The 27,597-nt window shown below is 42.0% G+C and overlaps 1 protein-coding gene and 1 long non-coding RNA gene across 2 annotated transcripts in view; both read left to right on the plus strand.

Annotated features, from left to right (window-relative positions):
• The window catches only part of SMIM8 (small integral membrane protein 8), a 388,642-nt gene that overhangs the window by 23,526 nt on the left and 337,519 nt on the right, over window positions 1-27,597 (plus strand). The gene's annotated exons all lie outside the window — the stretch shown is intronic.
• On the plus strand, window positions 1,864-3,635 carry LOC138689606 (uncharacterized). The gene is made up of 3 exons (XR_011328525.1): window positions 1,864-2,118; window positions 2,218-2,274; window positions 2,987-3,635. It is a non-coding gene; the product is annotated as an uncharacterized lncRNA (long non-coding RNA).

Raw genomic sequence — 27,597 nt, forward strand, 5'->3', positions numbered from 1 at the left:
ATGGGAGGACACATCTGAAAAGCTGGGCTTGGTAAATCTGAGTGACCAGCAACAACAGGAGAGTGATTGGTGCCTTCAGGAGAGGTCTGGCTTCTGCCTGCCTGGAGTTGCCACCAACATACACACTCTCAAACCTGGCAGCAGTAGCACAACTAAGCTTGACCCTGGCGTGGGGAAAAGGACCTGCTTCTTTCATTGTCTGAGCAGTAACTGCCATAGACTTCTACGTATTTTGCTTGTGCCTAGAATGAATCCTAGTAATAGCAATGTTAATTATTTTTCTGAGTATCCAGAGATCAATAATTGGTCAAGAGGCCTATTGATAACAGCTGTAAAATGCAGTTGAGGAAAATGAGAGGAAAGGCAAAGTGCGTTGCTTAAACCAGAGAAACTTAATGTCAAAGTCTAAGGAGTTCCTGGTGTTAGTATATTAAGCTTGGTTCATTGGAAGGTTAATGCTCGGCATGACTGCTGAGTTGACTACATGGGCCTGCACAGCATAAATGCACATCTGGTATGTGATAATTAAATGCTAGACCCAAATGGAAACTTTTATTTAGGTATTGGGTCAAGAATTAGCTTTTCACATACTAATTTTGGTCACTTTAACTGTTTCCTTTGAAGCCATTATGTAGTCTATAAGGAAAACAATCTTTCAGAAAGGCTTCCATGCTGGTATGTATCGGAGAGTGTTGCCTTTCAGAGATTTACTGGATTACTATTGCAGGTCATATGGGATCTTTAAACTCAGGACTTTCAGAACCTGAATCCATCTACTGCACAGGCCTGTTACTACAGCACGGGTTTCTGTGAGGTGGCTCCAAAACCAGCAGACTGGAGCTCATCAGGCAGAGGATATGGTGGAGGTGAAGAAACAACACAGTGTCTTGAGATAGTCTTTAAATTTGGGGCTGTATTAGAGGTCTCCAGTGTAATTTAGATAAACAGGGATATGTTTAATTTACAACAGCTACCCTAACCTACAGACATCTGTCCTCTCCAGGGCTGTTAGGGCTCCTTTTGGTCACTCTGGTTCTTCTAGCTCCTTGCTATATGGGCGATCAAGTCAAGATTTCTTTAATTTGAGGAACCTCCACGTAGTGGACAGTTCAGACACAGGCAGGGTTATTGGGGCTTTTTTACGTTTTTAAAACACCTCTTTTAGAAAATGTTGTAATAATACAAGGGTGATGTTTAAAAACCTTGGACTCTTATAGCCCCCACTGATCATGCAGTCAGTGATCATCAGAGGTAAAGTTTTACATCACCGAAATAGGAACTGACCAAACTGACTGTGAAAACTGGCACTTTGGAACAATGCCAGCTTCAAAAACCCAGGCACAGGGCCATGAATCATGGACATATTTGTGACTTTGAGCTCTTTGGCTTTTAATTAAATGCCTCATACCAGGAATAACTAGTTTACAGGAACTGTCATATTAAAATCGAACTATCAATCTGTGTAATTTGCTATGTTAGATTGGATAGCTGATCGGGCTTTGACATTGGTGAATACTTGATGCTGCAGAAGGAGACAGGCCTTCTGTAATGCTGATTGGATATAGCTCTTTATTTTGGAAATGATTATTTTTTTTCCCTGGTCTTCACAACCAACTGGTTTATTGAAACAAGAAGCTAGATTTTCTCCCCATATTTGAATTCCTATCACATTACCCAACACCACTTGAGGACAGTAGGAATCTGCCTACTGATGTCAGAGATTACTCAAATAGTTCATAACTGAAACCATTAGTTCTTCACATACAGAGCTCAGACTTGGCAATGCTTATGTGCATTGTTAACTTCCTTCATGAGCAGTGCTATATGTAAGTATTTGGCGGCTCCTAAGTACTGTAATTCCCTAAAAATCCATCCAGGATGAATTCCTACAGAAATGGATGACAATATATTACTCTGCACATCTTCGGAGGATCCAGTTGAATCCAATCTCTACAGTGTCTTGGAGAACCATACCAGTAAATTCAACTCAATAACAAAAGTAAGCATGGTAACATACTGGGTTTGATTTGAAATTGAATCCGTTAATGACTGCTTAAAAATGCAATGCAACATTTTGGATGTATCAAACAAGTGTGGGAAAGCAGCAACACAGGCAAGGTAATAAACAGCCACCTGGCATTATGTTATGCTCTCAAGAATTCATGTTTTGGGAAGAAAAGGCTGACTCATATGCTTTTTTGTCTTTTATATGGGAAGAGGTGCCATCGACTTCCAGAGTTACGAAGTCACCCAGAAGCAGAATTTCACATGTGGGTGAGTTGAAATTTTTAGTTGAGTTTCTAAAAGCACAAACTTAGTAGTCTTTTTGATTTATAAATCAAGTTAATTCCAAAGCTGGGACCCTCACTATATTTGTCAAAAACTGTAGTGTTATTCAGATCTATGACTGCAAGTATGAATTTATTAAACCAAACTTCCCTGCATATCAGATAGTCTCAGCTACAGAGTGAGAACTGCAATACTGAACATTTGAAAGCTAATGTGATGCTTTCACTGTCAGATTTCATCTTACTGTCTGAGAAGGAAATCATGGAGAGAGAGTAGGGAAGAAGGCTCAGTGCTCTGTGTAGTGCTGGATCTCTGTCCAGCTGTACGCTGTCATTTGAAGTGATGCAATTCTTGTATGTGAAATCTTCAGTCAGAGTTTTGTTCATACACAGAATGCTTATGAACACACTAGTTGAAGGCAAAGTATTGCTGACATTGATTAATCTTCTATATTTATGTTTTTGTTTTAAGTAGATACATTTATCAATAACTAGATGATAAGGTCTTAAACTTCCTCAGGGCAATTCCCTACTTCATTTCAGTAGTTTTTCACACAGTGTCAGCAATACATAGATACAAAGGAGGTGGAATAAACAGTCATCTGGAGAAGTAGGGGTGTTGTGACTTTTTCTTACCGCTATTTGTATTTCAGGAGCTGACAGAGATTGCAATTGCATAAACCCACTTTTGTTTACAGGCACTGCTCATATCTCTATTTTCTCAAGATGAAACAAAGCCTCTGCCTCACCAAGCTAATACGTGCGACAGGCAAGAGGAAAGAAAAAGGAGCGTTGGAGAGATGGCACAGAAGATTTAGCTAGACTGGTAGGCTCAGGAGTGCTTCTGAGGTGGTCACATCCTCCATCTTACCATCTCCAGCTTTGACAGGTAGCATAAATCACAGGGCACCCTGCTGCACCCCTGGTGCAGCTCCATCCATGCAGCCAAGTCATGAAATGCATGAAGGGCTCTGCCTGGTGAGGGGGAAGAGGAGCACTGTGAGGTGGTGGGTGAGTGAGAGGGGTGTGCTGGGCCATGCTGACTTGGGGGGGAAGTGTTTGGCAGTCTGGGGCACTGGAGGATGCTAAAAGACTTGTGTTTTCAGAGCTCTAAGCAGGTTGCCTTTGGTGATGTTCCTGAACATATCTAAGTCCAAGGCTGTGTGGATTTTGAAGGTGTTTGGCATTAAGTTTGCTCTAATAAACTTACGCTGTGTCTGTACCAGTAAACCAGAATGCTAAGGTCTGTTCTCTGTCCTTCGGGGGGGGACTATGGGCACGGCCATGCTATTAAGCTCTCTTAGCCACCAGTGCACACAGGGTGGCCACATCCGAGCTGCCTGGTGGTGGACCCCCAGTCCATGCTAGTTTCTGAGCTGTGCCTGAACTGTGTTTGGGATTTAGCCGAGGCTGAAAGCTTGCTAGCAACCATGTAAAATTTTGACAGTACAGGCAGAGCCCCGCTGGGGCCCTGGCATGGTTTAATGAACCAGAATAGACATACTCGGAGAGGTGCTTGTAGGCACAGCTTTAGGGTCTGGGAAGGGGGTGCTGCAGAGTAAGTCAGGCCAGGCTGCTCTTTCCTGGCCCGGACCAGAGTTGGTTGGTCCTGGTTTCCCAGAGAAGGATTAAAGATGATTTTAAAAGAGAAGCTCCAAGTGTGCTTTGAGAAAGCTGCTGACAAGAAAACTTCAGGTAGGCAAGGACTAGGAAGAGACTGAATCTGAGAGGAGTAATGCTGTGTGAGAGGCGATGTGCCTGACTCAAAGCACATGGATGCTCTGGGAAAAAAAATCACCCCATAAGAAATTTATTTGTCAGAGCTTCTTCACTGATTGTTCTCAAAAGTCAGACAGAATGTGAAGCATGTCATTGCTTCAAGCCATAAGGACTTTGCACATCTTTGTTGTGCCTTAATCACACAAAGGAAAAGAAATGCAAATATATAACTAAGAGCCTGGCAGATGCTCTGGTCGTGAAACTTCTCCTTTGTACTCAGGTGCAGCTTGGTGGGAGTCGCTTGGCACATTGTTTTTCCCAAAACTCAGGGCTGGGTTTTTTTTGCATACAATGTTCTTTTTTTTTTTATGTCGATTTGCCATGAACTATTAAGCTGTCTCTTTGCTCAAACTGCTCTAAAGCTGCACTGTAGACTCAAGTTCAATGTCAGACTTGTAACAAAATGTATAGCTAGCCAAAGCCTTGCCTGTCTGAATGCAAATGTTGCATGAGCTTAATAGTATGATTTACTTTTGAATATTACCCTATATGGAAGGCACTGTGAGTTTCACAATGTGTCAGTTTGCAAACGTTGCTATGCTAAATGAAATTAGTGCTTTTTTCTGTAGAAAATAGCAAGAATTCAGAGTTGCAGAGCTAATTTTCTCTAACAATAGACTTGTACCCTTAGAAATAAAACTTGGTTAATTTTAAGTCTGACTCGGTAAGTGTCCAGACTTCTACATAGCAGACAATCTGTGCAACACCATTGCAAACTTTTTATTTTGCTATGTTTACAGTCTTCAGCAGACTCCTGCTAGGTTTTATGAGACAGCTTTCTTTTGCACTGGCTACTGTGGCATGCGCCTGGCTTCAAGACACTACTTTATTGCTCCACAGGCAGGGAAGCATAATGCCTTCTATCAGTGTATACTCCGCAGCTCGTCTAGGGGTCACTGCTTGAGGTGCTTGGATCACAGATACTTTGAGATCTTTTTTGCAGTGAGCAGGGAAAAAACATCATTGTATTGATGTCCTTGAAGAGAAACTACTGACATATTTTTATGTGAGTCACTCTGGCACTTGTGTGAAGCAACACATTTCCACTGAATTTAAATTAGTTTAATTAATAGCAATTTAATGGGCAGCCTTTTAACAGTTATATACTCCATAAATGCTTTCTGTTTTATTTCATTCCTTTCCTAATTTGTAAAATACCAGAATTCTAGGACTTGAAGTTAAAAATTGTCAGCTCAATGTATGTGTGCACTATTGTGTATCTGACTTCCACGATTTACCCAAGATAATACAGTACTACATTTACAGGCACACATGGCCTATTATTCCTATAATTGCTTTATTGCTTAATTAAATAATGGGAGCTTTCCCCAGATCTCTAATAAATTGACACATCCTTTCTGAAGTACCCTGACTGATGTCTGTATCCAGCACTATTTGCTTATTTAAAACCAAAATATTTTTAAGTCCAATGTGACTAATAAGACAACATATCTATCATATTACATTACTAATTCTTGATTTTTCTGCTGCAAAGCCAGGATTCAAAACTTAAGGTGTCAATTCAGTAATTTATTCCTATTCACTGAAGCACTCTGGTCTGTGCTTTGCTTAAAGCAGGGATAATTTTGAGGCACAATAACCTGAAGCTGATTCCACCTGTAAGCTGAGCAACAATATTAGCTGCAATTTTACACATTCACATTCCAGTATATTTTTCTATACAAAATTATCTTCAGCTTCACATCAAGAAATAAGATAGATAAGCAAATATTTAAGTGTTCTGCTGAATCGGTGCCTAAAAAGCACAGCTGCTGCTAACATAACACCATTGCCTTCAGTGGGACTACAGCATTATACGGGTCCAAATGAGCCAAACTGTATGGGCTACTTTGGGTATTCCTTGGATACGCTGGGGAAAGATGCCAGTTTTCAATATTCTGTCAAATGTGCTGTCACTTTCAAATATTCTATCATTGCCTGATATAAATAGCACCTGCAGTTTGGTACCTCTGAAACATGAATGCAGAACCTGCAAATTGATGAAAGAGCCTGACTTTGTGAAAAGATGACATGTTTAAAAGAAAGTGGGGATGCAAAAACAAATATCCTCAAAGAAATGTTCTATAGCTTTTCATCTTCCTTGAACTGAAGGACTAGCACCTGAAAAGATGGATGTGCCTTTCATTTTCTGGGTTCTCCAAATAAACAGCTGGTTTAAAAACTTCAGATCCTGACTGCTGTTGAAGGTGTTTTATGCCGGTAGGGAAATGGCATTGTGCAGACCAATCTTCCCACGTTGCCAGAAGCAGCTTGAAGGGGACAGACCAAGGGTTTGTGGCTTGGTTAGCAGCAATGCAGCCACTTGAATAGCAGAAAGTGTTGAGAGAAGCAATAAATAGGGATTACTGCAACCTTAGTCAGGGCTGGAACGTAAGGTTCTGAATAGAATCATAGAATCACTTAGGTTGGAAAAGACCTTTAAGATCATCGAGTCCAACCATTAACCTAGCACTGCCAAGTCCACCACTAAACCGTGTCCCTAAGCACCACATCTACACGTCTTTTAAATACCTCCAGGGGTGGTGACTCTACCACTTCCCTGGGCAGCCTGGTCCAATGCCTGACAACCCTTTCAGTAAAGAAATTTTTTCTAATATCCAATCTAAACCTCCTCTGGCACAACTTGAGGCCGTTTGCTCTTGTCCTATCGCTTGTGACTTGGGAGAAGAGACCAACCCCCACCTCGCTACAACCTCCTTTCAGGTAGTTGTAGAGAGCGATGAGGTCTCCCCTCAGCCTCCTTTTCTCCAGACTAAACAGCCCCAGTTCCCTCAGCCGCTCCTCACAGGACTTGTGCTCCAGACCCTTCACCAACTTGGTTGCCCTTCTCTGGACACGCTCCAGCACCTCCATGTCTTTCCTGTAGTGAGGGGCCCAAAACTGAACACAGGACTTGAGGTGCGGCCTCACCAGTGCCCAGTACAGGGGACGATCACCTCCCTGCTCCTGCTGGCCACACTATTTCTGACACAGGCCAGGATGCTGCTGGCCTTCTTGCCCACCTGGGCACACTGCCGGCTCATATCCAGCCGGCTGTCGACCAGCACCCCCAGGTCCTTTTCCACTGGGCAGCTTTCCAGCCACTCCTCCCCAAGCCTGTAGCGCTGCATGGGGTTGTTGTGACCCAAGTGCAGGACCCAGCACTTGGCCTTGTTGAACCTCATACGCTTGGCCTTGGCCCATCGACCCAGCCTGTCCAGATCCCTCTGTAGAGCCTTCCTGCCCTTGAGCAGATCAACACTCCTGCCCAACTTGGTGTAACCTGCAAACTTATGGAGGGTGCACTCGATCCCCTCATCCAGATCATTGATAAAGGTATTAAACAGAACTGGCCCCAATACTGAGCCCTGGGGAACACCACTTGTGACCGGCCACCAGCTGGATTTAACTCCATTCACCACAACTCTTTGGGCTGGGCCATCCAGCCAGTTTTTTTACCCAGCAATGTGTATGCCCATCCAAGCCATGAGCAGCCAGTTTCTCCAGGAAAATGCTGCAGGAAATGGTGTCAAAGACTTTACTGAAGTCTAGGTAGACAACATCCACAGCCTTTCCTTCATCCCCTAAGTGGGTCACCTTGTCATAGAAGGAGATCAAGTTAGTCAAGCAGGACCTGCCTTTCATAAACCCATGCTGACTGGGCCTGATCACCCGGTTGTCCTGCACGTGCCGTGTGATGGCACTCAGGATGATCTGCTCCATAACCTTCCCTGGCACTGAGGTCAGACTGACAGGTCTGAATATTATTGTAGCTAAGAGCTTGAGCTATTAGATGAAGTGACTGGGAGTGCCATCAGTTAGCCAAGCTGCCCAGACCTTGGCTTTCATCACTGTACAGCACCACCTTGAGTTGAGTGCTTTTGGACAGTTTGAGTCAGTATGTCTTTGACAGCAACACTGGAAAAAAAAAGTTTCTATACAAACAACAGTTGATTACTTTTCTTTTAAAATCTCTGGTGCCTTTATATTCTGAGGCAAAGGCCTTGTATCTGCTAAAGGGTACCCTTTATGCCAGGAGTGAACGTTGCACTTTCCCATTAATATATGTCCAAATTTGATTAAGTTTTCACCATTTGCTCATGCTCAATAAATGTTAATCACAGTTTAGACTTCCATAAATGTCTGCAGTTTCCACGTACGCTAAACAGCTCAGATGCCTTGCCTCTTTCCCCTCCTAGCCCCCAGACAGTGATGGGAAATGGAGGGAGGGCTGTCTTTCCTGTATCCTTACAGATCCCTGGGTACTTTTTTCTGCAATGCAAATGGAGAAGCTACCTTATTTGAATGCAGAGGGAACAGAAACTGGCCTGGCTTTGGGAAAAGGGAGACAAGCAGCTTAGGAAGACTGATTTCACAGACAGAAAGAGAAAATCTATGATTGGGATTTGAAGAAGAGAGGAGAGAGAGGAACTAGGGACCAATAATGAAAAACAGTGACTGGAGAGGAAGAAGAAAAAAGAGGTGGATCTGATGAGGAACTGCAGTGTGGAGAGGAGGACTTAATGCTGGATGGGAACAGCAGATATCTGAGGGTATTGAAACCTGGGGCAAGATTCAGTGTGAAATAATGATACCTAATTTAGCTATCTATATGTAGGTATTTACACAAGTAACAGATTTTTAAGCCCTCATTATAGTTAACAGCACCTAGAAAGCAGCTCAACTCACCCTAAAGTAGACATGTAGGACTCAGCTTAATTGCCCCAAATGATCTACAGCTATTTGAGTTGCTGTAGGCTGTCACGTAGCCTCTGGTAGGACAAGAATTTACTGTGAATCCTGTGAATAGGTATCTGATGTTGTCTGACATCCTAAAAAGTGCTAGATACCTTGGTTTGAGCAAACAGAGTACTAGTGATGGTCAGCTGAATCATGCCATAGCCTCGAGTGTCTAGAGCTCCACTAACTCTGCATGGGAGCTTATGAGGGTCTTTTGGAGCATCCTGAAGGCTGGCACCTACATTCAAATGCACAACACAGTTGCTTAAGTAGAGGTATCGGATCCCAGTGAAGATGCTCTAGAGTATCTGGGACATCTGCATGGACCTGGCAGATCTGTGCCCTTCTGTCGCAGCAGCTGAGACCACACACTAGGCACTCATATGGGTCTCAATGCCTGTGAGAGGATGTCCTGGTTTTGGCTGGGATAGAGTTAATTTTCTTTGTAGTAGCTGGTATAGTGTTATGTTTTAGATTTAGTCTCCAGTCATTTTGATGACATTGGGAGTGAGTGAGCAGATGCGTGGTGCTTGGTTGCTGGCTGGGGTTAAACCACAACACAGGAACAGCTGAACTGACCCCTGGTTGTGTCAGTCTTATGTCAGCTTGTTAAATTCCTCTAAAGAATTATATTATGTAGCTACCTCTAGCTGCAGAAACTGACCCTGGATGTCCTTTCCAGTCCAACATTCCTGAATTCTTGAGCCAAAATGTTAAACAAATCCCTTCTGTGTGGATAAGTCTTCATTACCTTTATACAATTGCTCATAGAAAATACATTTGGCCTTCATCTTGATCAACACATTTGTCTTTACATCTGATCTATAGTGCTCTAATATAGCCTTGTAGTACAAATTAAAAACTGCGATAGATGTTTGTGGCATGTGACTTTCATAACGGCATTAGGACAAGAAGAATAGTATTAGTTTTCAAAGATTCCTGTTGCGTAGATAATCAATGAAAATTTTTGGCCAGCAAGTACAAAACTGTAAGTAGAGTATTTAATAACAGCAACTAGTAATTTAGGGCACAGTGTATACTGTGTTTATGTAAGCACATATATTCTCCAGACTTTTTAAAGAATATCTAATTTCCTTAATGATTCCTCTAGGTTAGCATGTACAACTTCTGGCTATCAGTAAAATCAAGCGTGATCCAACTATTGTAGTTTTTGGATACCAAATTGTATCTAAACCGAATTTAATTTTTTTCATTACTTTAGACAGTTTTCAGGTTTTGGGGGGGGTGGGTTGTTTTTTTTTTAATAAGAAAAAGCAGATACTGATGTAATGTGCACCATCATATAGACTGTAGTTTAAAGGTTATCAGAGCTGTACCTAAACCACTAAAATAATTTGGACCTAGTGAGCTGGGTATCTTGCTGTTTGCTGATTAGAGGGGTAACTCTGAATTTGAGATCTTTCTGACACAAGGTTTTTATTTGACGTGCTCACTCTCAAGCTAAGTGCTAAGCCCTCAGAAGGCATCATTGTCGGAATTCCCTGAGTTTCGTAGTGCTTACTGTTGCTACGGAAACAATGGATGATTTCATTCCCCAAGCCGTGAGGTGGATGTGTTTGGGATGGAACTCTACAACAGTACTTGGGGCACTGTAGGAAAAGAGAAGACAATGTTTCCTGACAATTTTTTAAGGAAAATAAAAGTTAAATAACTTTTCTAGATGTCAGTGTACAGATACTACCTGTGTTCATTATGAGAGAAGAAATGACAAGAAGGTAATGAATATGAGAAGTACTTTGGTGCCTGCTTTGACATATGTGTTTTTATTGGTCCCTTTGGGATTGTCTTGATCATTCATTTCTATGCACCCAGGTCACTTAGCTTTCAAGTCCAGATCTTGAGAAATGCTTAGTGCAATGAAAGGAGTGGATACCATCTGTACCAGGAGGCTGGGCTTGTCATTGGTATATATTAGAATATTTCTGTTCTTTCCTATGCTGCCTATGCCAGCTGGAGTCCCCAGGGCATATGTAAGGGATCTTTGGCCAAGGCACTGAGGCGAGAGGTGGAAGCAAATGCAGAGAGACCCTGTGAGGAATAAGCCTGGAAATAAACCGGGAGCTGCCAGGGAAGTTCCACAGCTCAGCCTCAGCGCAAAGCTTTCCTTGCTGTGTTCATTCCAAGCCTTTCAGCTCTTCAGTTGAAATAACAGCTGCTGTGCAGCCACATTCTCCCTGCCTCTCGAGATCTTAGAGACACCTGTCATATCCTCTTCAGTCATCTCTTCTCCAGATAGAAGGATCTGCATGTATTCTACAGTTTCTTATACAGAAGCACAGTCATCCCTTGATCATCTATGTTGTTATTCTCTGCATCTTTCCCTGTTTGCATTTTGAGTTGAGCAACACAAATGACAATAATGAAAATATGGATGCAGAAAGACTTTCACAGTGGCTTTGTTTTGTTCTCTGTTCCTTTGACACCTAATTTATACCAAGACTGTGTGTAGAAATGATGTTTTTGTAATACCCACTATAACTGTGAGATCTTCTTTCTAAGAGATAATAATCAAGTGAGAGCCCATCACCTTGCATGTAAAGCTGGTTTTGTTTAAAATCTTTTAAATCCCTTTACATGTATCTTTACTGAATTTTACCTGCCCATTTTTATTTTCCATTCTACAAGGTCCTTCTGCAGTTTTTCAGTCAGCTTTCATCCTAACTATACTGAAAGCTTAGCACCAGCAAATGCTTTCACTTTCCTATTCATCCTCTTCTCAAGATCATTTAAGAAGATATTGAACAGCACAGGCCACAGCAGAGATCCCTGTGGGGCTTCATTAAGGATCACCCCCCACTATGAAAACTGACTGCTCATTTCAGCCACATTCCCTCTCTTTTAACCAGTTCTTCATCTACCCGATGGCATTTCTTCTTATCCAATAGCAACTTTGTTTACTTGAGCGTTATTGGGGAGGAACTTGTTGGATGATTATTAAATAATTTTCCATGCATCTTTCTCTCTGAATGTAGCCAACATTCTTCATTTTCAGAAGCATTCTTCTGTCTCTCACTGCTTTGTTAGTGTCTTTCCAGTTGTCACTTTCAAATGCCTTGTATTCATAGGCCTTATAATGATCCTCATAAATCTTTGGAGTTGTTGGGAGCCAGAAGGATTTCTCTCTTCATCAAGCTATTAACAGCAGTGAATCCTGTTAAGGACATACACAGCCCATCTTGCAGATATTTATGCCTATTAACTGCTAGATACACTTACATTGGTCTTCTCATCAGTATACAAGTATGTCATTGAATTTACCTTCATTGATCTGAAGTCTCAGGTCTGCTGTTGGTTTCTCAGTACCAGATTTGCTACCCCTCTCACAATATTTGATGCAGATTGTTGCTGTATTCCAAGGATTAATATCTAATGGTATTATCACTGAGACTGATGCATTTTTCTATAACCATATTCAGGAGCAAGGAATTATAAGTGCCTATCTCTGGTTTAATCTAACTAAGCTTGGATTTTACACATACACACCGTTTTCATAGCCTCTTTTTAAGAACTCAGGTGCATAGTTAAACTACCCTAACTGGTTTAATGGAGATTTCAAACATCTCTAAGACAGAGCAGCTGGGTCTCGGGTGAGGGGGGTGAGGGAGGGGTTGCTCCTTCCCTGGGGAGCAGTGGGACATGCTCAAGAAGAGAAGGACCCAAGAGAAGGGTCCTTCCAAGTGAAGGGAAAGAAGGATGTGCAGAGGCTGAGGCTCTGAGGAGCATGACAGATACAAGGATCTCTGGGACCAAAGAACCAAGGGACCATTCCTGATGAGACAATTTGGATATGGATACCCTACTTAGAGAGAGAGAGTGAAAGAGCGTTTTGCCCTGTGGATGTGATCTATACTGTACCAATTGGCTTTAAGAGCAGAGAGGTCCATGCCTGCCCTATTTACTCCTCCAGGTGTTGCCTGTCTCACTGGTGACAGAAAGAGAAAATGCCTCAATTTGGGCAGTTTGCTGCAATTCAGAAAATCCCTGAATTGACTTAAAACCAAACTGGAAACAGGGTCTTGCCCTGCAAAGATGTAATGGAGGGGGGAAAGAGTCTTTTATAAGCTTTTTTACTTCTATTCACCCTGACTTAAGACTATGGGCTTTCTCTGCAGAAGAAGTTGAGAATTTGAGTTTATCCTCTAATGAAACCTGACTTTTCCAAGTTTAAAATCTTTGTACTCTCAGTTGGAGAGTTTATGAAAGATATGCTTCAAAGCTCTGGCTAACTTGCATTCCTGTTATAACAAGTTATACATCCATTTGAACATCTGAGTTTCTCTCTCTCCAGCATTGCTTTCTGTGGAATCAGCTTAGTCTGCATTTGCAGCTTCTTTTTCAATGAAAGCATTTCAAACCCTAATTTTCTTAGTCTAGATTTTAATTAATTGAGTTCTGAGTATTTCTTACACCAATATAAGATACACAGTTTTTCACTACTTATGCAAATATCTGCTGTTCTGCTCCATACTTGTTTTGATATGAATATGAATTACACAGCAATTGACCTTGGTCTCTGCTTAGGCTGTCTATCAGCTGTGCAGACTGCCAGATCTGTCTTTTGTCCTTTGCATGAACAGTGAATTACCCCACTTCTTATCTGGCTCTTTGTACAAAACCATGCTTTCTCAGGGGACCTATTTGCATTGATTCCAATAGTCACGGTACTTTTCACTTTTCTGTGCTGCTTACACGCCCTTTACTCACCTTGTAGATTTTACAGTGATCTCCAGTGCCTTCCACCCTGCTCCCTGCATGTTATCTGAGTGCTTTCTGGTTTCTGTGCCATGCCACTGCTTGAAAATTTGGCAGCTCTGAACACCTTTCTGCGTAACTCTCCTCTCCCAGAGCTGCTGATTCAGCAGGTTTGACTTGTTGCATTGCTCAGAAGCTGCAGGGATGGATTCAGAGGTGTGCAACTTAGACACAGGGCATTAGACTGAAAGTAGAAGGCTAAGGGACCTGTGCTGGTCTTAGACATCATCTGTGCCCTCCTGAAATCGAACTGCTCTTGCAGCCCAAAGGTGGCTGAGAATGACAGTCTTTTCAAAGTGACCCTTGGAGCTGCTCTAGCGATTGCCTATACCACACCTAGGATGTGCGTGCAGTACAGTCCTTGGTAGTGCTGGATGTGCTACTGGGAGGTCAATATAGGCAGCACGGCACCTTGTCACTGCGCATTACGGATAGAGGGAGCCAGTGACTCCCATCAACCTGACAACAAAAGTGAGCAGCCAGAAGCCCCTCTGCAGTGTAGTGTGAAAATCCCCACGCACCAACAGTAGGAACAAAAGGAGACGCAGAGGCAACTACCAGCTGTAAGGGGAAACAGAGGAGCAATCCACTGCATCCCAGCTGGAGCTGAGCGCATGTCCGCTCCTCAGCCGTCTCGGAGCTGCCTGGCTGGCTGTGCCGCTGTCTCGTAGGTGCCAGCTTATTTACTGCTGTTCCTTTGCCAAGCCCAAGTCCCAAACAGATGGATGCATATGACCTAGACCATATTATTGCAGCAAAGCTGGTGGCTGGAAAGGCTGTGTCATGACACCGACAAGTGCAGTGCACAGAAGGGAGCAGCAGCTGAAGGGATACTATAGCCAAATCAACTGAAGCTGTAGCCCTAATTATTCCATCTTTCCCTCTGTGATTTGCAAGAGCTGCTTTCTGTGACAGGGGCTGCTAAGTTCTTCAGCTTCAGTCCAACATAAATCCCTTCTGAGCTAAAGCTGCTGAGTTTTGACAAATTTGTGATGAGAGCTAAGATTAAGTCGCTGTAACCGTGCGTATCTTTCTAATCAAGGGTGGGTTTGCTTTGCTTCGAATGGAGTTATGTGACCCTGAAGCAAAATGCTGCGGATGAATCCCATGCTCTGCTGAAACCTTGTAGATTCATGTTTATTCATTTAAAATTTGTCTTCTCAAAAGTCATTTTCTTCTAAAATTGTTAATGTATTCTGATAGCTGTTGGAAATTTAATGCTGTCATTTTCCTTGGCTTGCTGGGAGGGTTATGTGTCACTTATAATTTACACAATATGGTGTTTAAAAGGTGTAAGTGCTGTTTCATTATTACAGGGAGCTTGGAGAAACAACACAGCTGAGAAAATTAGCTGTGGATAGCCTCTAGAGATTTATGCAGCTCAAGGATTTTGTGATCTCCTTTTGATGAGATTCATTAACAGTGTTGCATGCTTAGTTATACCTCCATCTCTGCCTGCCGATCCTGAACTATGATATCAGAGAAAGGGTACAGTGGTTAGAGCCTAGTGATGCTGGAAAAGTCAATGAATTTGATCCCGCACGAGCCAAGCCTGCTCAAAGAGTCCATTGTCATTGCAGGTTTGCTGGTGTAACAAGTGAAGGAAAGCGCTTGCAATGACTGTAGTTCAAAGGTACTCTGGTGCTGTTTAGTTTATTCCAGGCACCCCTTTTTGCAAAGAGGGCAGTACTGTTCTAATATAACCACATCTGTACCAGCAGCTGCACCTGGAGAGACTTTGGTGCTCTCTGTCCAGGAAGATGGTATGATGTATGTTTATAACTTGTAACAGTAAAGCATGCAATAAACGCAGCTAGTATTTTTGTCTGCAACCATACCACTTAAAAATGCAGAAGATCTCTGTAGAAAAACAAGGAAATATGGATCACTTGGTGAACAGCAAAAAGAAAATACAAATTTAAACAGTATTCATGGAAAATCAAACAAAAAAAAGGGAGGAGGTGAAAAGATAATATATTTGTAAGATATGGTGGCTAAATGAATGGGCAAACACAACATTTCCCTTGATATTTGCCCAGTTTAATGGTTTCCTAGTCTGTTACTTCCCAGCTACTTCCAAGAAAACTGGGATCTGCTGTTGTTGCTTTGAGCTACTGGATGTCTCGGAGGGACAAGGCCACTTTTCTAGAGAGAATGTTCAGTTGTGTGTTCACGCAACTTACTCTGATTTCAGAGCTTTTTTTGTTTTTAGTATCTGCATGCTCTCATTTTCTGAAGAACAAGTATGTGACTGCATTTTTGGGGATTAAGAGCCAGAGATTGGGTCCTTCCAGTTTTGCCGTGTGAAGACCATTCATCTAAAAGCACACACAGCTTATAGACATCTGCAGGGCTCACTCTGAATTCCCCAGTCTCTTTTAACAACACTCTTTCCACTACTTGATTAAAATGGTATTTACAGAAATAACATTCAAAACCTTTGATAATACTTTCAAATAATACGAACTTTCTGTTTGAACATCCATCCACATTTTTAGCAAAAAACTTTTCTGAGAGCAGGATGTTTGCATTTAGCTCATAATACAGGTAAAATGTTCAGAAGTTCGAAGCAAATTCAAACAATCAAAATTGAAAAACAATAGAACTATTCTAGCAGTACATCATTTCATAGGTAAAAGCCCATGCTTAACATATTGCTATAACATTAACCAGACACACTACAGGAAAAGTTCTTCAGCTCTGGAGTCAGCAACAATAAACCATTAGTGTTTTCAGCTTAAGGCAAATAGGAGAACTGAGATGAAAGCCCTAGTGTTCAAAGTAGGCTTGTCAGGACAGCAAGAAGGAGCATGTCAGTAGGACAAGCTGAGGGCATGCCAAAGCTTGGGACACTCCATTGTGCAATGCACATGAGCATTCTGTAATACTGTAATTATATTGCAATAGACAATCCAAAGGTGCTGAACTGAGTCATGTAACCCAGGTCAAAGTTCAAAGAAAGCTGCATTCCAGCCACATGGTCAGTTTTCACTGCTGTCACTGGTAACCTCTACTCAGCACTGGTGAGGCCATAGCTGGAGTTCTGTGTCCAGTCCTGGGCTCCCCAGTATGAGAGACATGGACAACTGGAAAGGGTCCAATGAAGGGCCATGAAGATGATGAAGGGACTGGAGCACCTCACATATGAAGAACGGCTGAGAGAGCTGGTACTGTTCAGCCTGGAGAAGAGAAGGCTCGGGGATCTCATCGATGTACATAAATGGTGGGCCCATAGCCATGCTGCTCCTTGATGCCAACCTGAACCCATAGACTGATTTCCTGGCTTGACCTTGGACTTGCCTCATCGCTATGGCCCTGCCTGGTGATCACTGGTCCTGATCCTAACACTGGTCCTGATCCTAACACTGACCTGCAGCCTGACTTCCCAGTTTGATCTTGGACCTGCCGCATCACCATGATATCGCTTTATGATCTGCGCTCTTGGTTGGGCTGGCTGCCGTCTCAGGGTCTGTCCTGCTCACCTCACTCAGGTGCTGTGGGATGGACCCCAGCTGGTGGGGGCTCTGCCCTACCCACCCTGGGGTCCCCAGCAGCTCCCAGCCCCGGGGGAGCAGCCCTGCTCTTGCTGCTCCCTGACGTGCATTCAGCTTCTGGCGATACCCTCTGTTGTGTACCCCGGGAACCTGCACCGTGCAGAGAAGACAAGGTGACTGCAGATCAGCTGTCTCTCTTCAGTTTCCACACAGGCAGAAGTCATCACATCTGCCTAGTTAAACATAATCTTAGCAGAGGGAAGAATGTGCATATGTGGCACACGAACGTTTCGCAATTGCAGCCTGAGTGTTCATTTCTTAGGGAAATATGCAGGAATATTTTGATATTCAAAGCACTAATCAAATCACCCTCACAGGCTGGAGGCTGCAAGAGGCATCAGGGACCATGCAAATTTGGAAGGGTACACATACACATGCATATGCACAATTTTAACCTGACTTCTTGTCAGCATATCCCAAGCACAGAGGGCAGAAGAAGACTGCACTGTTTGACAGAGCTGGGAAGATTGCAGTATTAGAAAGCTCAGCAGTTCCCCAGAATGATTTTGCACGGTGAAGGAGACCGTCATGACAAGGTCTTGTAGCCACAGAGCACACTGGGGGGCTACACTGAGCTGCTGAAGGGTCTCTACAGTTTCAAGGCCTTATAAAGGATTGTATCTAGAGGATCTCCGTGTTAATCTATTTTTTACCCTTGAGTTACTAGACCCTCTCCACTCCACTCTTTCTGAAGAAAGGAATTGTGGAAGGATGGGGTGCTGTGCTTGGAGCTCCAGGAAAAGCATTATCCAGCTCCATGTAACCTAGATAAATGGATGAGACATCATCCCGTATTCATACGCATGATGTACTCAAAACCTCATGAACTTCTAGGTGTGCAAGTGATGCAAAATACCATTTTTGTGTTAGAAATTCCAGTATACCACCAGAAGTCATGACACTTTCTCTACAGCTTCCAGCTGTTCCTGATAATTTGGCTATCTCAGGATACTGAGCAGTGTGTTGGAGGTCACAGACAGGAGGTGGTGCAATAAACCCCAATTTCTGAGCAGTGGCAAGGAAGTAGGTTGTGGCTAGTTCGTGTGCAGAAAGGACTGAAGAGAACAATGAGGAACTGAGGCATTGACTTCAGAAAAGTTAATCTGTTCCTATCCTGCAAAAAGCAGCAAAACACTAAAATACAAAATGGCCAGGCAAGGATTAATTTTCTTGAATGCCTGGAAGAAGCGTAGAATTTGTGGCTGCATGATGTATTCAGGTATAAGCCTGAGGATTTACAACATACATAATTTTAAGTGGTGTAGCAAAGAGATGAATCTGAGGTGACTTCTCACTATCAGTAAAACATACTGGAAATTATAGATCAATTTTCCTAGATCAGGCTATACAGTACTGATCATCTTCCTTCTGAATGCTATGTTTTTACACCAAGGACCTGATCCCAGCTCACTGCATTTGATGGAAAGACTCATACTGACTTCAGTGGGCTTTAGATCAGGCTTCTTACAAATATCACATTAGTTTTTTAATGTCCTGGAAGGTTTTAAAACATATAAACTTTGGATTTTTTTTTCAGTTAAGTAATTATTTGCTTTAGTTTTTCAAAATTCATGCAAACCAACAATAAAGCCTTTAAAATGATATATAAAAAGCTCATGAAAAGATCTACTTGTGTCAGTCTAAAATAATTAGTAAGGTTTGGAGTACAAAATCAATTAGTTTTGTTTATCCTTTGCCAACAAATAGGTAGTGCCTGCACAGAGGTTTTCTTTCTTCTGCATTAATAGCCAGAGAACTTTACCAGTTTGTTCATAGTCAAAAGTATCTGAATTCTGTTGTGCCCTGCAGTGAAATGAAATAACACGTCTAGAGTTTCAAATTGCCAACTGATGTGAAGCTGCAGTTGGAACATAAAGCAATTCTGTGATTAGAAAACATCCCTCTCTCTCTCTGTTTGTCTTTTTTAAAAAAAAAAATTTAAAGAAATCACATCAGTCAGGAGGAATAGAAAGTTCTTTCAATGGGCTTTTTGTCATCTGATAGTGAATTACTGTAACAGTTTCTTTGCAGGATGCCATTTACTGAACGCTGCTTTGAACTGATACGCCACTCACAATTGCTTCTATCCTATACTCATGCTTCAGGAAAAGCAGGAATCTGGTAATGCTAAATATCCAAATCTCACATTGTCATTAAAATTACATCTGAAATAGATCTGGCCCTTTGTGTTTAAATTTTTTGAGTTGCCATGGACATACTTCCCCATAAAGACAAGCATCACTGCCATATTAGAAGAAATTCCTTTCAAGAAAAGAAACATTTCACAACTGAAAATTATATAAGCCAAAAGATGCCTCCTCATATATATAGCAGATCTTCTCTGTAATTTATTGGCATGAGTCCCAGCAAGGGCAGTTTTGCCCTACTTGGAACACATTCTTTTTAGCTGAGCAGAATACAGATCATCTCTTTGCTCATCACATTATTTTCTACATACTTTCAATGTTTCCTGCAGTCAGCTGAATGACTAAAATTGCTGTAAAAACCCCCCAGAATCTTTATATATCTCCAAGAATTTGTGTTACAAAACTTAACCATAAAATTTTGTAACATTATGCTCCCATGAAACAGCCAAGGAAGTTCATTCAGTTGGAGAAAAATGACTCCTTTCTGCTCCCTTTGAGCTGCGCAGATCTCATAAATCTTTTTTAAAGATTTAACTCTAGCTCAGGAGGAAGGGGTTTCTGGTTTAGGGGCATGAGGCTCCCCACATCCCAGGGCACTGGATTGCTGTGAAGCTATCACAGTATTTGCTCTCCAGCACTCACTGAGATCACATTGATCTGGCAGAGGTCCCTCACTGGACTCCTTCACTGTCTGTGCTCCAGCTGGTCCAAGCAAACCCTCCCTTGCACATCGTAAGCCTTTGTGCAAGGTAAAAACTTCTTCACTCAGCTTAAGAAAGGCTTGTTTAAAATACCATTCTCAAAGTACTAGCTGTCCTTTTTGTAAGCAAATAAAAATGATGTGATAGCAAGTATTTCATATTAGAAAAAGTTGTTAAAAGAATTTGGGAAAATATGTTGGGACTACTGAAGAGAGAATTATTCCCCTGCAGATCTCTAAGCACAAAAAAAAATTCTACTGTAGGTTGCTCAAGACAGTTTTTGGTACTGAATTGTACTTCAAAGCAAGAACAACAAAGAGAGAGAGACTGTGATTCGCTCATGATTTCTGATAGCTCTCTGATCCATATTTGTTGAATGTATACATCTGCACTTCGCCATACTTTGCAGTGTCTGGGAATGTTCATTTCATAGGTACTGATCATGGAAAGGTGATCACACTGCCACATGTAAGGTATTATTACTGGTATTTTTGTAGGTGGATTTGTCAGAAGACCACAAGGTGTATAGCCTATGGGAACATTCTGCTTTGCTCTTTATAAAATACATTACTGTATATAACAAGGCAGGTACTTTCCAGAGCAATGAGGAATCTACAGAAACATTGTGGTAATGGTGGTTGAGAAAGGACGTTGCTTTATCACTTTGTCTATTTTTTCCAGCCTTTATACATCTTGAGTTTTTTGCCTCCTTATATAACTATTCCTTTAGCTTTATCTGCTGGAAAGGCCTGCCAATGTCTAGGGCAATGGAGTGAAATTTGGAGCTGTTTTGAGCCCATTTTACTTACTGCGGCCTATTACTACGTCTGAATTTAGGAAGGGATGTCCCTATGATGGACCTTCTGAGTGAGCTGTGACAGAACACATAGTACCAAGCCACAAAAGCTTTTTGCTATAATGTATACTTGAGAGTACAGAGATGTAAGAATTAGATGTTGAGAAATCAGTGCTTTGAAAATGCACACCTCATGTTTTTTCTCAGGTGTAAACATTATTTCAGGGTTTGGTTGTGATCACTGCTCTCTTCAAAGGCAGAATATTTCCTTAATGCTTGAAGAAAACCGTGTCTGCGTATTTCTAGGAACTCTTGAAAATGCTTGAGGAGGTGACGACTCTTTCTGTTTCACCCAGGAGATGCAGGTCAGTCACAAATGTGAGTCAGCTCATGCTTGTAGCACCTGATGATCTAAACAGCAGTGTCTGTTAGCACAGAAAAGGAATGCTGCATGGGTGCAAATAACAACGGAGATACGCAATTCTAAAGTATTCCTGTATTGAAACCTCTTACTGAAGCACAAAGAGTTTGAGCTCCAGTATGGTTAAAACAAGACACTGACCTCAGCCTGGGTTGGCAACCTGAAGAAGGCAAAATTAATTCCTTTCTGTGACAGTCATTACCAAGTGGATACTGGGGATGGCCTTGACTGCAGTGACCATGAGATGGTGGAGTTCAGGATCCTGAGAGGAAGGAGCAAAGCAACTAGGAAGATCACAGCCCTGGATGTCAGGAGCACAGTCTGTGGCCTATTCATGGATCTGCTTGGACAAATCCCATGGGATACAGCCTGGGAGAGAAGAGAGGTTCAGGAAAACTGGTTGCTTTTCAAAGATCACCTTCTTTAAGCTCAAGAATGGTCCACCCCAGAGCGCAGGAAATCAAGCCAAAAAGACAGGAGGTGTGCATGGATGAACAAGGAGCTCCTGACAAAACTCAAAACATAAAAAGGAAGCATACAAGAGGTGGAACCAGGGGCAGGGGAGGCAGGAGGAATGTATCATGAAGGGTTGGGCTTAGAAAAAACAAAGTCCTTCTGGAGTTGAATCTGGAAAGGCATGTAAAGGGCATCAAGAAGGGTTCTACAGGTACATCTGCAGCAAAAGGAAGATTAGGGAAAATGTGGGACAGCTGCTGAACAGGGCAGGGAACCTGGTGACAGAGGGCATGGAAAAGGTCAAAGTACCAAATACCTTCTTCACCTAGGTCTTTACTGATAAGACTGACCTTCAGGCTTTCCAAGTCCCTGAGACATGAGAGAAAGTCTGGAGCAAGACCTGTCCTTGGTGGAGGAATATCAAGCTAGGGAATACGTAACTTCATGGGGCTCAATGGAATACATCCATAGGTGCAGAGGGAACTGACTGATGTCTTTGCAAGGCCACTCTCGATTATGTTTGAAAGATAATGGTGACCTGGGGAGGTTTCTGAGGTCTGGAAGAAAGCAAATATCTTCAATAAGGGCAAGAAGGACGACCCAGGGGAACTATAGGCTGGTCAGCCTCACTTTGACCCTTGGGAAGATGGTGGAGCAATTAATTTCTGGAAACCATTTCCAAATATACTGGGGACAAGAAGGTGACTGGGAGAAGTTAGCATGGATTTATGAAGGGGAAATCATGCTTGGCCAGCTTGCTAGCCCTTACTAGGGTCTTTAGAGGAATTCTGTGAAAAATACTAATCCTTTGCAATTTGACTCATGTGTGTTTGTTATTGTTGTTTAGTGACCTGAAACAAGGGGTCTCAATTCTCCCAGTGTTATACTTTACAAATTTCAGTGGAGTCTGAAAGTCACAAAAAATAATACATATTGTTAAGATTCAGTTCTCACTAATTTATGTCATATTGTATCTAATTCTCCATCTACACTACATGTGGTCAATTCAGATTGCAAACTCTTCAAGGCACAGAGCGTGTTCATTAATTTGGCTGCCAAAAGACATTACATGTTTTATACTAAATAGTGACTCTGGAAGGTATTCTTAGAATGACAGTCACATTAAATGGCTTTGCACTTTGTGAAAGTACACTCTGCATGAACAATCCCTGTCTGCTTCCTTTTTTTTTTTCTGGTTCATCTGCACATGTGCAGATAGCCAAGTTGCAAATTCCCAGCAGACTTCAGAGGACAGGCTTGGTTAGCATGTGCAGTAATCCACAAACACCATGCCATCCAGTTCAGCCTGCTCCGCCAGCTCCTTCTGGCTCCAGGAAATCTGAGAGCCAACAGGGCATCCCCAGGGAGGAAGGCGTGTGAGTCAGGATCTTTCTCACTACTTCCAAGAAAAGGGATTAAAAATTAGTAATCCCCCCGCCCCCCCGTAAATGAATAATTTAGGTTGTTTTTTCTTCCTTTTGCTGGCACATCGTTTCACACGTGTGCATCTGTGTGTGTCTAATTAACTAGGAACCATACTGCAATAAAATTGTTGAGGCAGTAATCTTTCAATTCTAGGAAAAAATAAAACCTCCAAGGCAAAAAACACTTGGTAATTAAGAACCAAACTTTAACATTTGCAGATTATGCTGACCCAGGAGTGAGAGAGGGGTGCCTGGAAGTTGTTCCCCCCGCCCTCCGCCCCATGGCTACCAGCTGCCTTTGAAGCCTTTTGTTTCACAAGCCTCTTAATCTGCAATTTTGCTTTCACCTGCCCTCCGTGTTCTCCCTTTGGTTTTGTGCTTGTTCACTTTTCTTGGAAATAACTCTCTCCTTTCTGTTTGTTTTTGGCACTTTTCCTGTGTGCTGCCGCCTCCCTCCTCCCCCTTGTCCTTCTGTCCCTCCTTTGTTTTTTCCTACTGGTGCTGGTTTTCTCCTCAGCATCTCATACTTCTCCCCTTTTGTTGGGTCCCTGTGACATGATTGCTGTTCAGGACTGGAGCTTTCTTTTGATAGAAACTTGTTCATCTTGGGAACATAGTTGTGGGCTTAGGAAGACCATGAAGTCACCCAGAAGACCTGAGTTCAGTTCTCAGCCCCAGTCTTGTCTTGCACTATGGGATGCTCCCTTATCCCAAAACCACATGATCCTTTATGGGCTTTCAGTTTGCTGCCAAGCAGTTTCATCACATATTCCTTCGGTTTGGATCAAGAAAAAGGGGAATAAAAGTAATTGTGGAAAGACTAACCGCAAGAGGAAGAAGCTTTCAGCCCAACAGAATCAGCCTTACAAAGAACCAGGGGAAAAAAAACCCCAGTATTGTGTTTGGACACACTGGCCTAAACGTAATATAATTTGTACAGGTTTATGAAGAATGGCATCTTTCTGAAATATTTTTAAGTGAAGGGCTCCCCAGCATGCAAATATTACTATGTAAATAATAATAGTGGCAAAAAAAAATGTTGATTTCAGCAAAGTAGGAAAAACAAATTAGTACACATCAAGAAAGGAAAGGAGAAAGTTCTTTCTCTGGGTAAATTACCATACTGCAAGGAGGTGATATTGTGACATTAACTCCAGAAGTCTTGTTCTCAGAGTGCTGTGGGATTTAGAGATCTCTGCTGCTGCTGGAAGATGGAATGAAAAAAATCAATATTTCACCAAGGGAAGCCCTTGGCAAAGTTCAACATGGCTGTAGATACATATTTGTTAAAGGTGGGAACACATTCTGTTTGAAGTCTTTTTTTTTTGCTTCAAGTGCTGGGCTCAATCCAGAACAACGCTGTCTCTTGCTGGTGAGCAATGTTGACACAGAGCAGAAACTGGGCCCAAGTGTTTTTACATTTTTTTGTTGTCTTTCTTCATCATTGAGTCAATTTTACGTAGGTCTTTCATATCTAAGAAGTCAAATGTGAAATCAGTCATTGTGTTGGGCTATTGGAAGATGACTAATAATTCAAAAGTAGTAGTAAATAGTTGTAAACTGTTTATATTGCGATGTGGGAGCAGCTCAGAACACCTGGCATTTGTTTTCAAGAGTGACTGTTAGAATTTGTTGTGCTGCATGTTTGCCAAGCCTTGAAGAACTAGTTTTACAAGGTCAGGTTGGAGGACGGCCTTGTGTAGGCCTGGGAAGACGTGGCTGAAGACAGTCACGAGTATGTGTAGGGAATGTTTTTATCTTTAACTGTTCTGAGGATTGGCAAACATCCCAGCTGAGCCAGATATGCGCTCCTGTGTTAGTAATATTGGCTGTATGCTGTTAGTTCTTTCTAGATCTTTGTTGAAACATATATAAGTTTGATTCTTTTGTGAAATAAAGGGAATCTTGCACAGAGAGCTTGAGCACTTGATTCAGTCACCACATTGCATGAGCAATGTTTTTGTAGATGTTAACTACTCCAAATGTCCAGGTGTTTTTCTGAAGGAATCAGTATCTTGGAAGCAGAAATGACCTCCCAAAGTCATTTTAGTCTTGCAAATGAGTGTTTCTTAAAACATATTAATCCAAATTGCATTTTCTGTCTTTGGCTGTGAAAGATGAAAAGCATATGCTACTCCTGCCCTTCCTCTCTCCCCTCGTACTCAAGCATTATCTCTTCAGCAGCTAAGCAGGGTTGTCCGTCAGTAGTTAAGAAGCTGCAAGCTTCAATTCAACGCCATGCTTAACCTATCGCTACTTCAGCGTAGGAGTCCTATATGTCTGTATGCCACTGGCCTGGGGATGGCTGCATCTGGCCTGCAAACCTTGTCTCTGAGGAGCTGCTACCATTTTCAGAGGGGTGGAAGGGGACGGGCTGGAGGTAAGTCATCAGTGTCCTCTGTGACTGGGTTTATGAGCTGCCACTGCTGCTTTCCTGTAACTTGTGAAGACCAGTCTAGAAACTGCTGTCTGCTTTCCACCAGTAAAACACTGGACCACCATGTTGGCAGACACATGGTAGAAGACATCAGTGGATATCAAACACTGAGACACTATGCAACAGGCTGCTTTTCAAAAGAATGCTCTGTGCATAGAGATAATTTATAGTATTTTTCAAGACTGCCCCATGTGTCAGCGGTGAGTCAGGAATAGCTTTCATGAATCTTTTTAATCCTGGGGTGATCATATCCTCCAGATTATTGAAAAGACTAATAAATCCCTGTCCCCCCAAAAAAGGCTGAGGCTTGTCCCAGCATAAACATCTTAAATTTTATGCTTAGCTCGGTATGCATGGTCTGTGGGGGTTCTCACCAGGGATAGGGGATTTTAGTGAATTGTGTGCGCCTGTTCTGCAGGACAGGTAGTGTCCAGATGTGACCTCTCCTCTTCAGTCCCAGGCAAAGTGTCGGTGCTTAGAGCTGGGCATGTAAAGCAAGATCTGGTGAGCTTCTTAGCTTCTGATCTTATATATTCAGGTTCTGTCTGTCTTTTTATACTACAGTAACCCTATTAAAAAGTTAGTGCTTGGCTTTTAAAGAAGTCATACCACATTTCTGGAGATACAGTTGTAGTTTCTGGATGCAAATATTAGAGCAACCATCTATTCTTGAGCAGATATTACCGCAACATCAGTGCCAGTGATATGCGATCAACCGCCATGGGTTGTTAGTGACTCATTTTTTTCTGCAGGGTTGGTTGAGCTGCCAGATTTCGGTAAGTATCTGGCTTATATGAATACTTAATTTTGATCATTTAACTAGTGAGCGTAGAACTGTTTTTCTTAATCTTGTAAATTATGTAAAGGAACATACTGTAGAATGACATTAGTGAATACTTGAAAGGATCCCCTGCTAAACAGTATGTTACCACTGAAACAGGAGGTTATTTATGCTCCATTTGGGCCATTAATTTTGTTTTGCCACAAAGCGGGAATTTGCTTAGGACGGGTAGAAAAAATTGGAAGATTAATTGATGTGGCTGTGTGTGCAAAGCTTGGCAGTGGTAATATACTTGTAATGCAATCAGTAATAAAGCATTTCTGTCCTGATGTTTATTAAAACACTTAGCTCATTTGCATAGAAATGGCTAAACAAACAATTAAGCACTCCTTGGAAGCAGAGTAGATGAGGATAAACTTTTCTCATTGTTTTGGAAACAGACATGTGATCATGTTTTTAGCTGCAATGAATGTTAGTACAACTTAATACCTTACCAAACTGTCCCAGGATAAGCACAGCTGATAAATGTTCCGCTTCATATTAGTGGTCTGAATCTCTGACTTATTCCAGAGGAATATTACTACTTCAAATACCCTTTCTTCCTATCCAATAGTTCTTATCTCACAAATTTTCTTTTCAACTGTTAAGATGCTGACTTTTTGACAAGGTAACTTTCCTTCCAGTTGAATTATTTCTGAGAATTCCATCATACTGAGCAAAAAAGATATTATCTCCAGATAAATAATGGATATTGAGACTGCGCCAAGCAATCTGTTGAGATCAGGAGGTCTGTGGCCTGACAATGGAGCTCAGTGGTGAGTGTTATTAATTTCTCTGGCCTGTCAAATTGCTTATTGATGTTGTCCAAATTGAAGAACCCAGGGTTTTAAATAGTCATAATAAATAAGAAAATCTTATAGAATTTAAAAATGCAAGTTATATTAAAATAGATTTAGTGTCGATGAAGTGTTAGAAATACCAGGTCAAAGGGGTTGCTAGCAAGAATTGGCAGAGTCTCACTGACTTCCACAGCATTACTCTAGCAGAGAATTTGCACAATGGTTTATCTCTGAGAAATGCCTGAAGTGTAAAACATAAACTGTTGTTGCTTGCAATGAGAATGCTATGGCCTAAACAGGAATATGAACAATTTAGGGATCATAATGCAGAAAAGCCTTTTAGGAAGAAAAGGAATAAAGTAGGCTGGAGAATTGATGGGAGAGGAAATAGTGGAATGAGAGCTGGTGGAAAAAAATTATTTCTCTAAACTCATTTTTGCCGTCTCCTGCGATAGTTTCAA

The sequence above is a fragment of the Haliaeetus albicilla genome, chromosome 17 (assembly GCF_947461875.1).
Source record: "Haliaeetus albicilla chromosome 17, bHalAlb1.1, whole genome shotgun sequence".
In the NCBI taxonomy this organism is placed as follows: Eukaryota; Metazoa; Chordata; class Aves; order Accipitriformes; family Accipitridae; genus Haliaeetus; species Haliaeetus albicilla.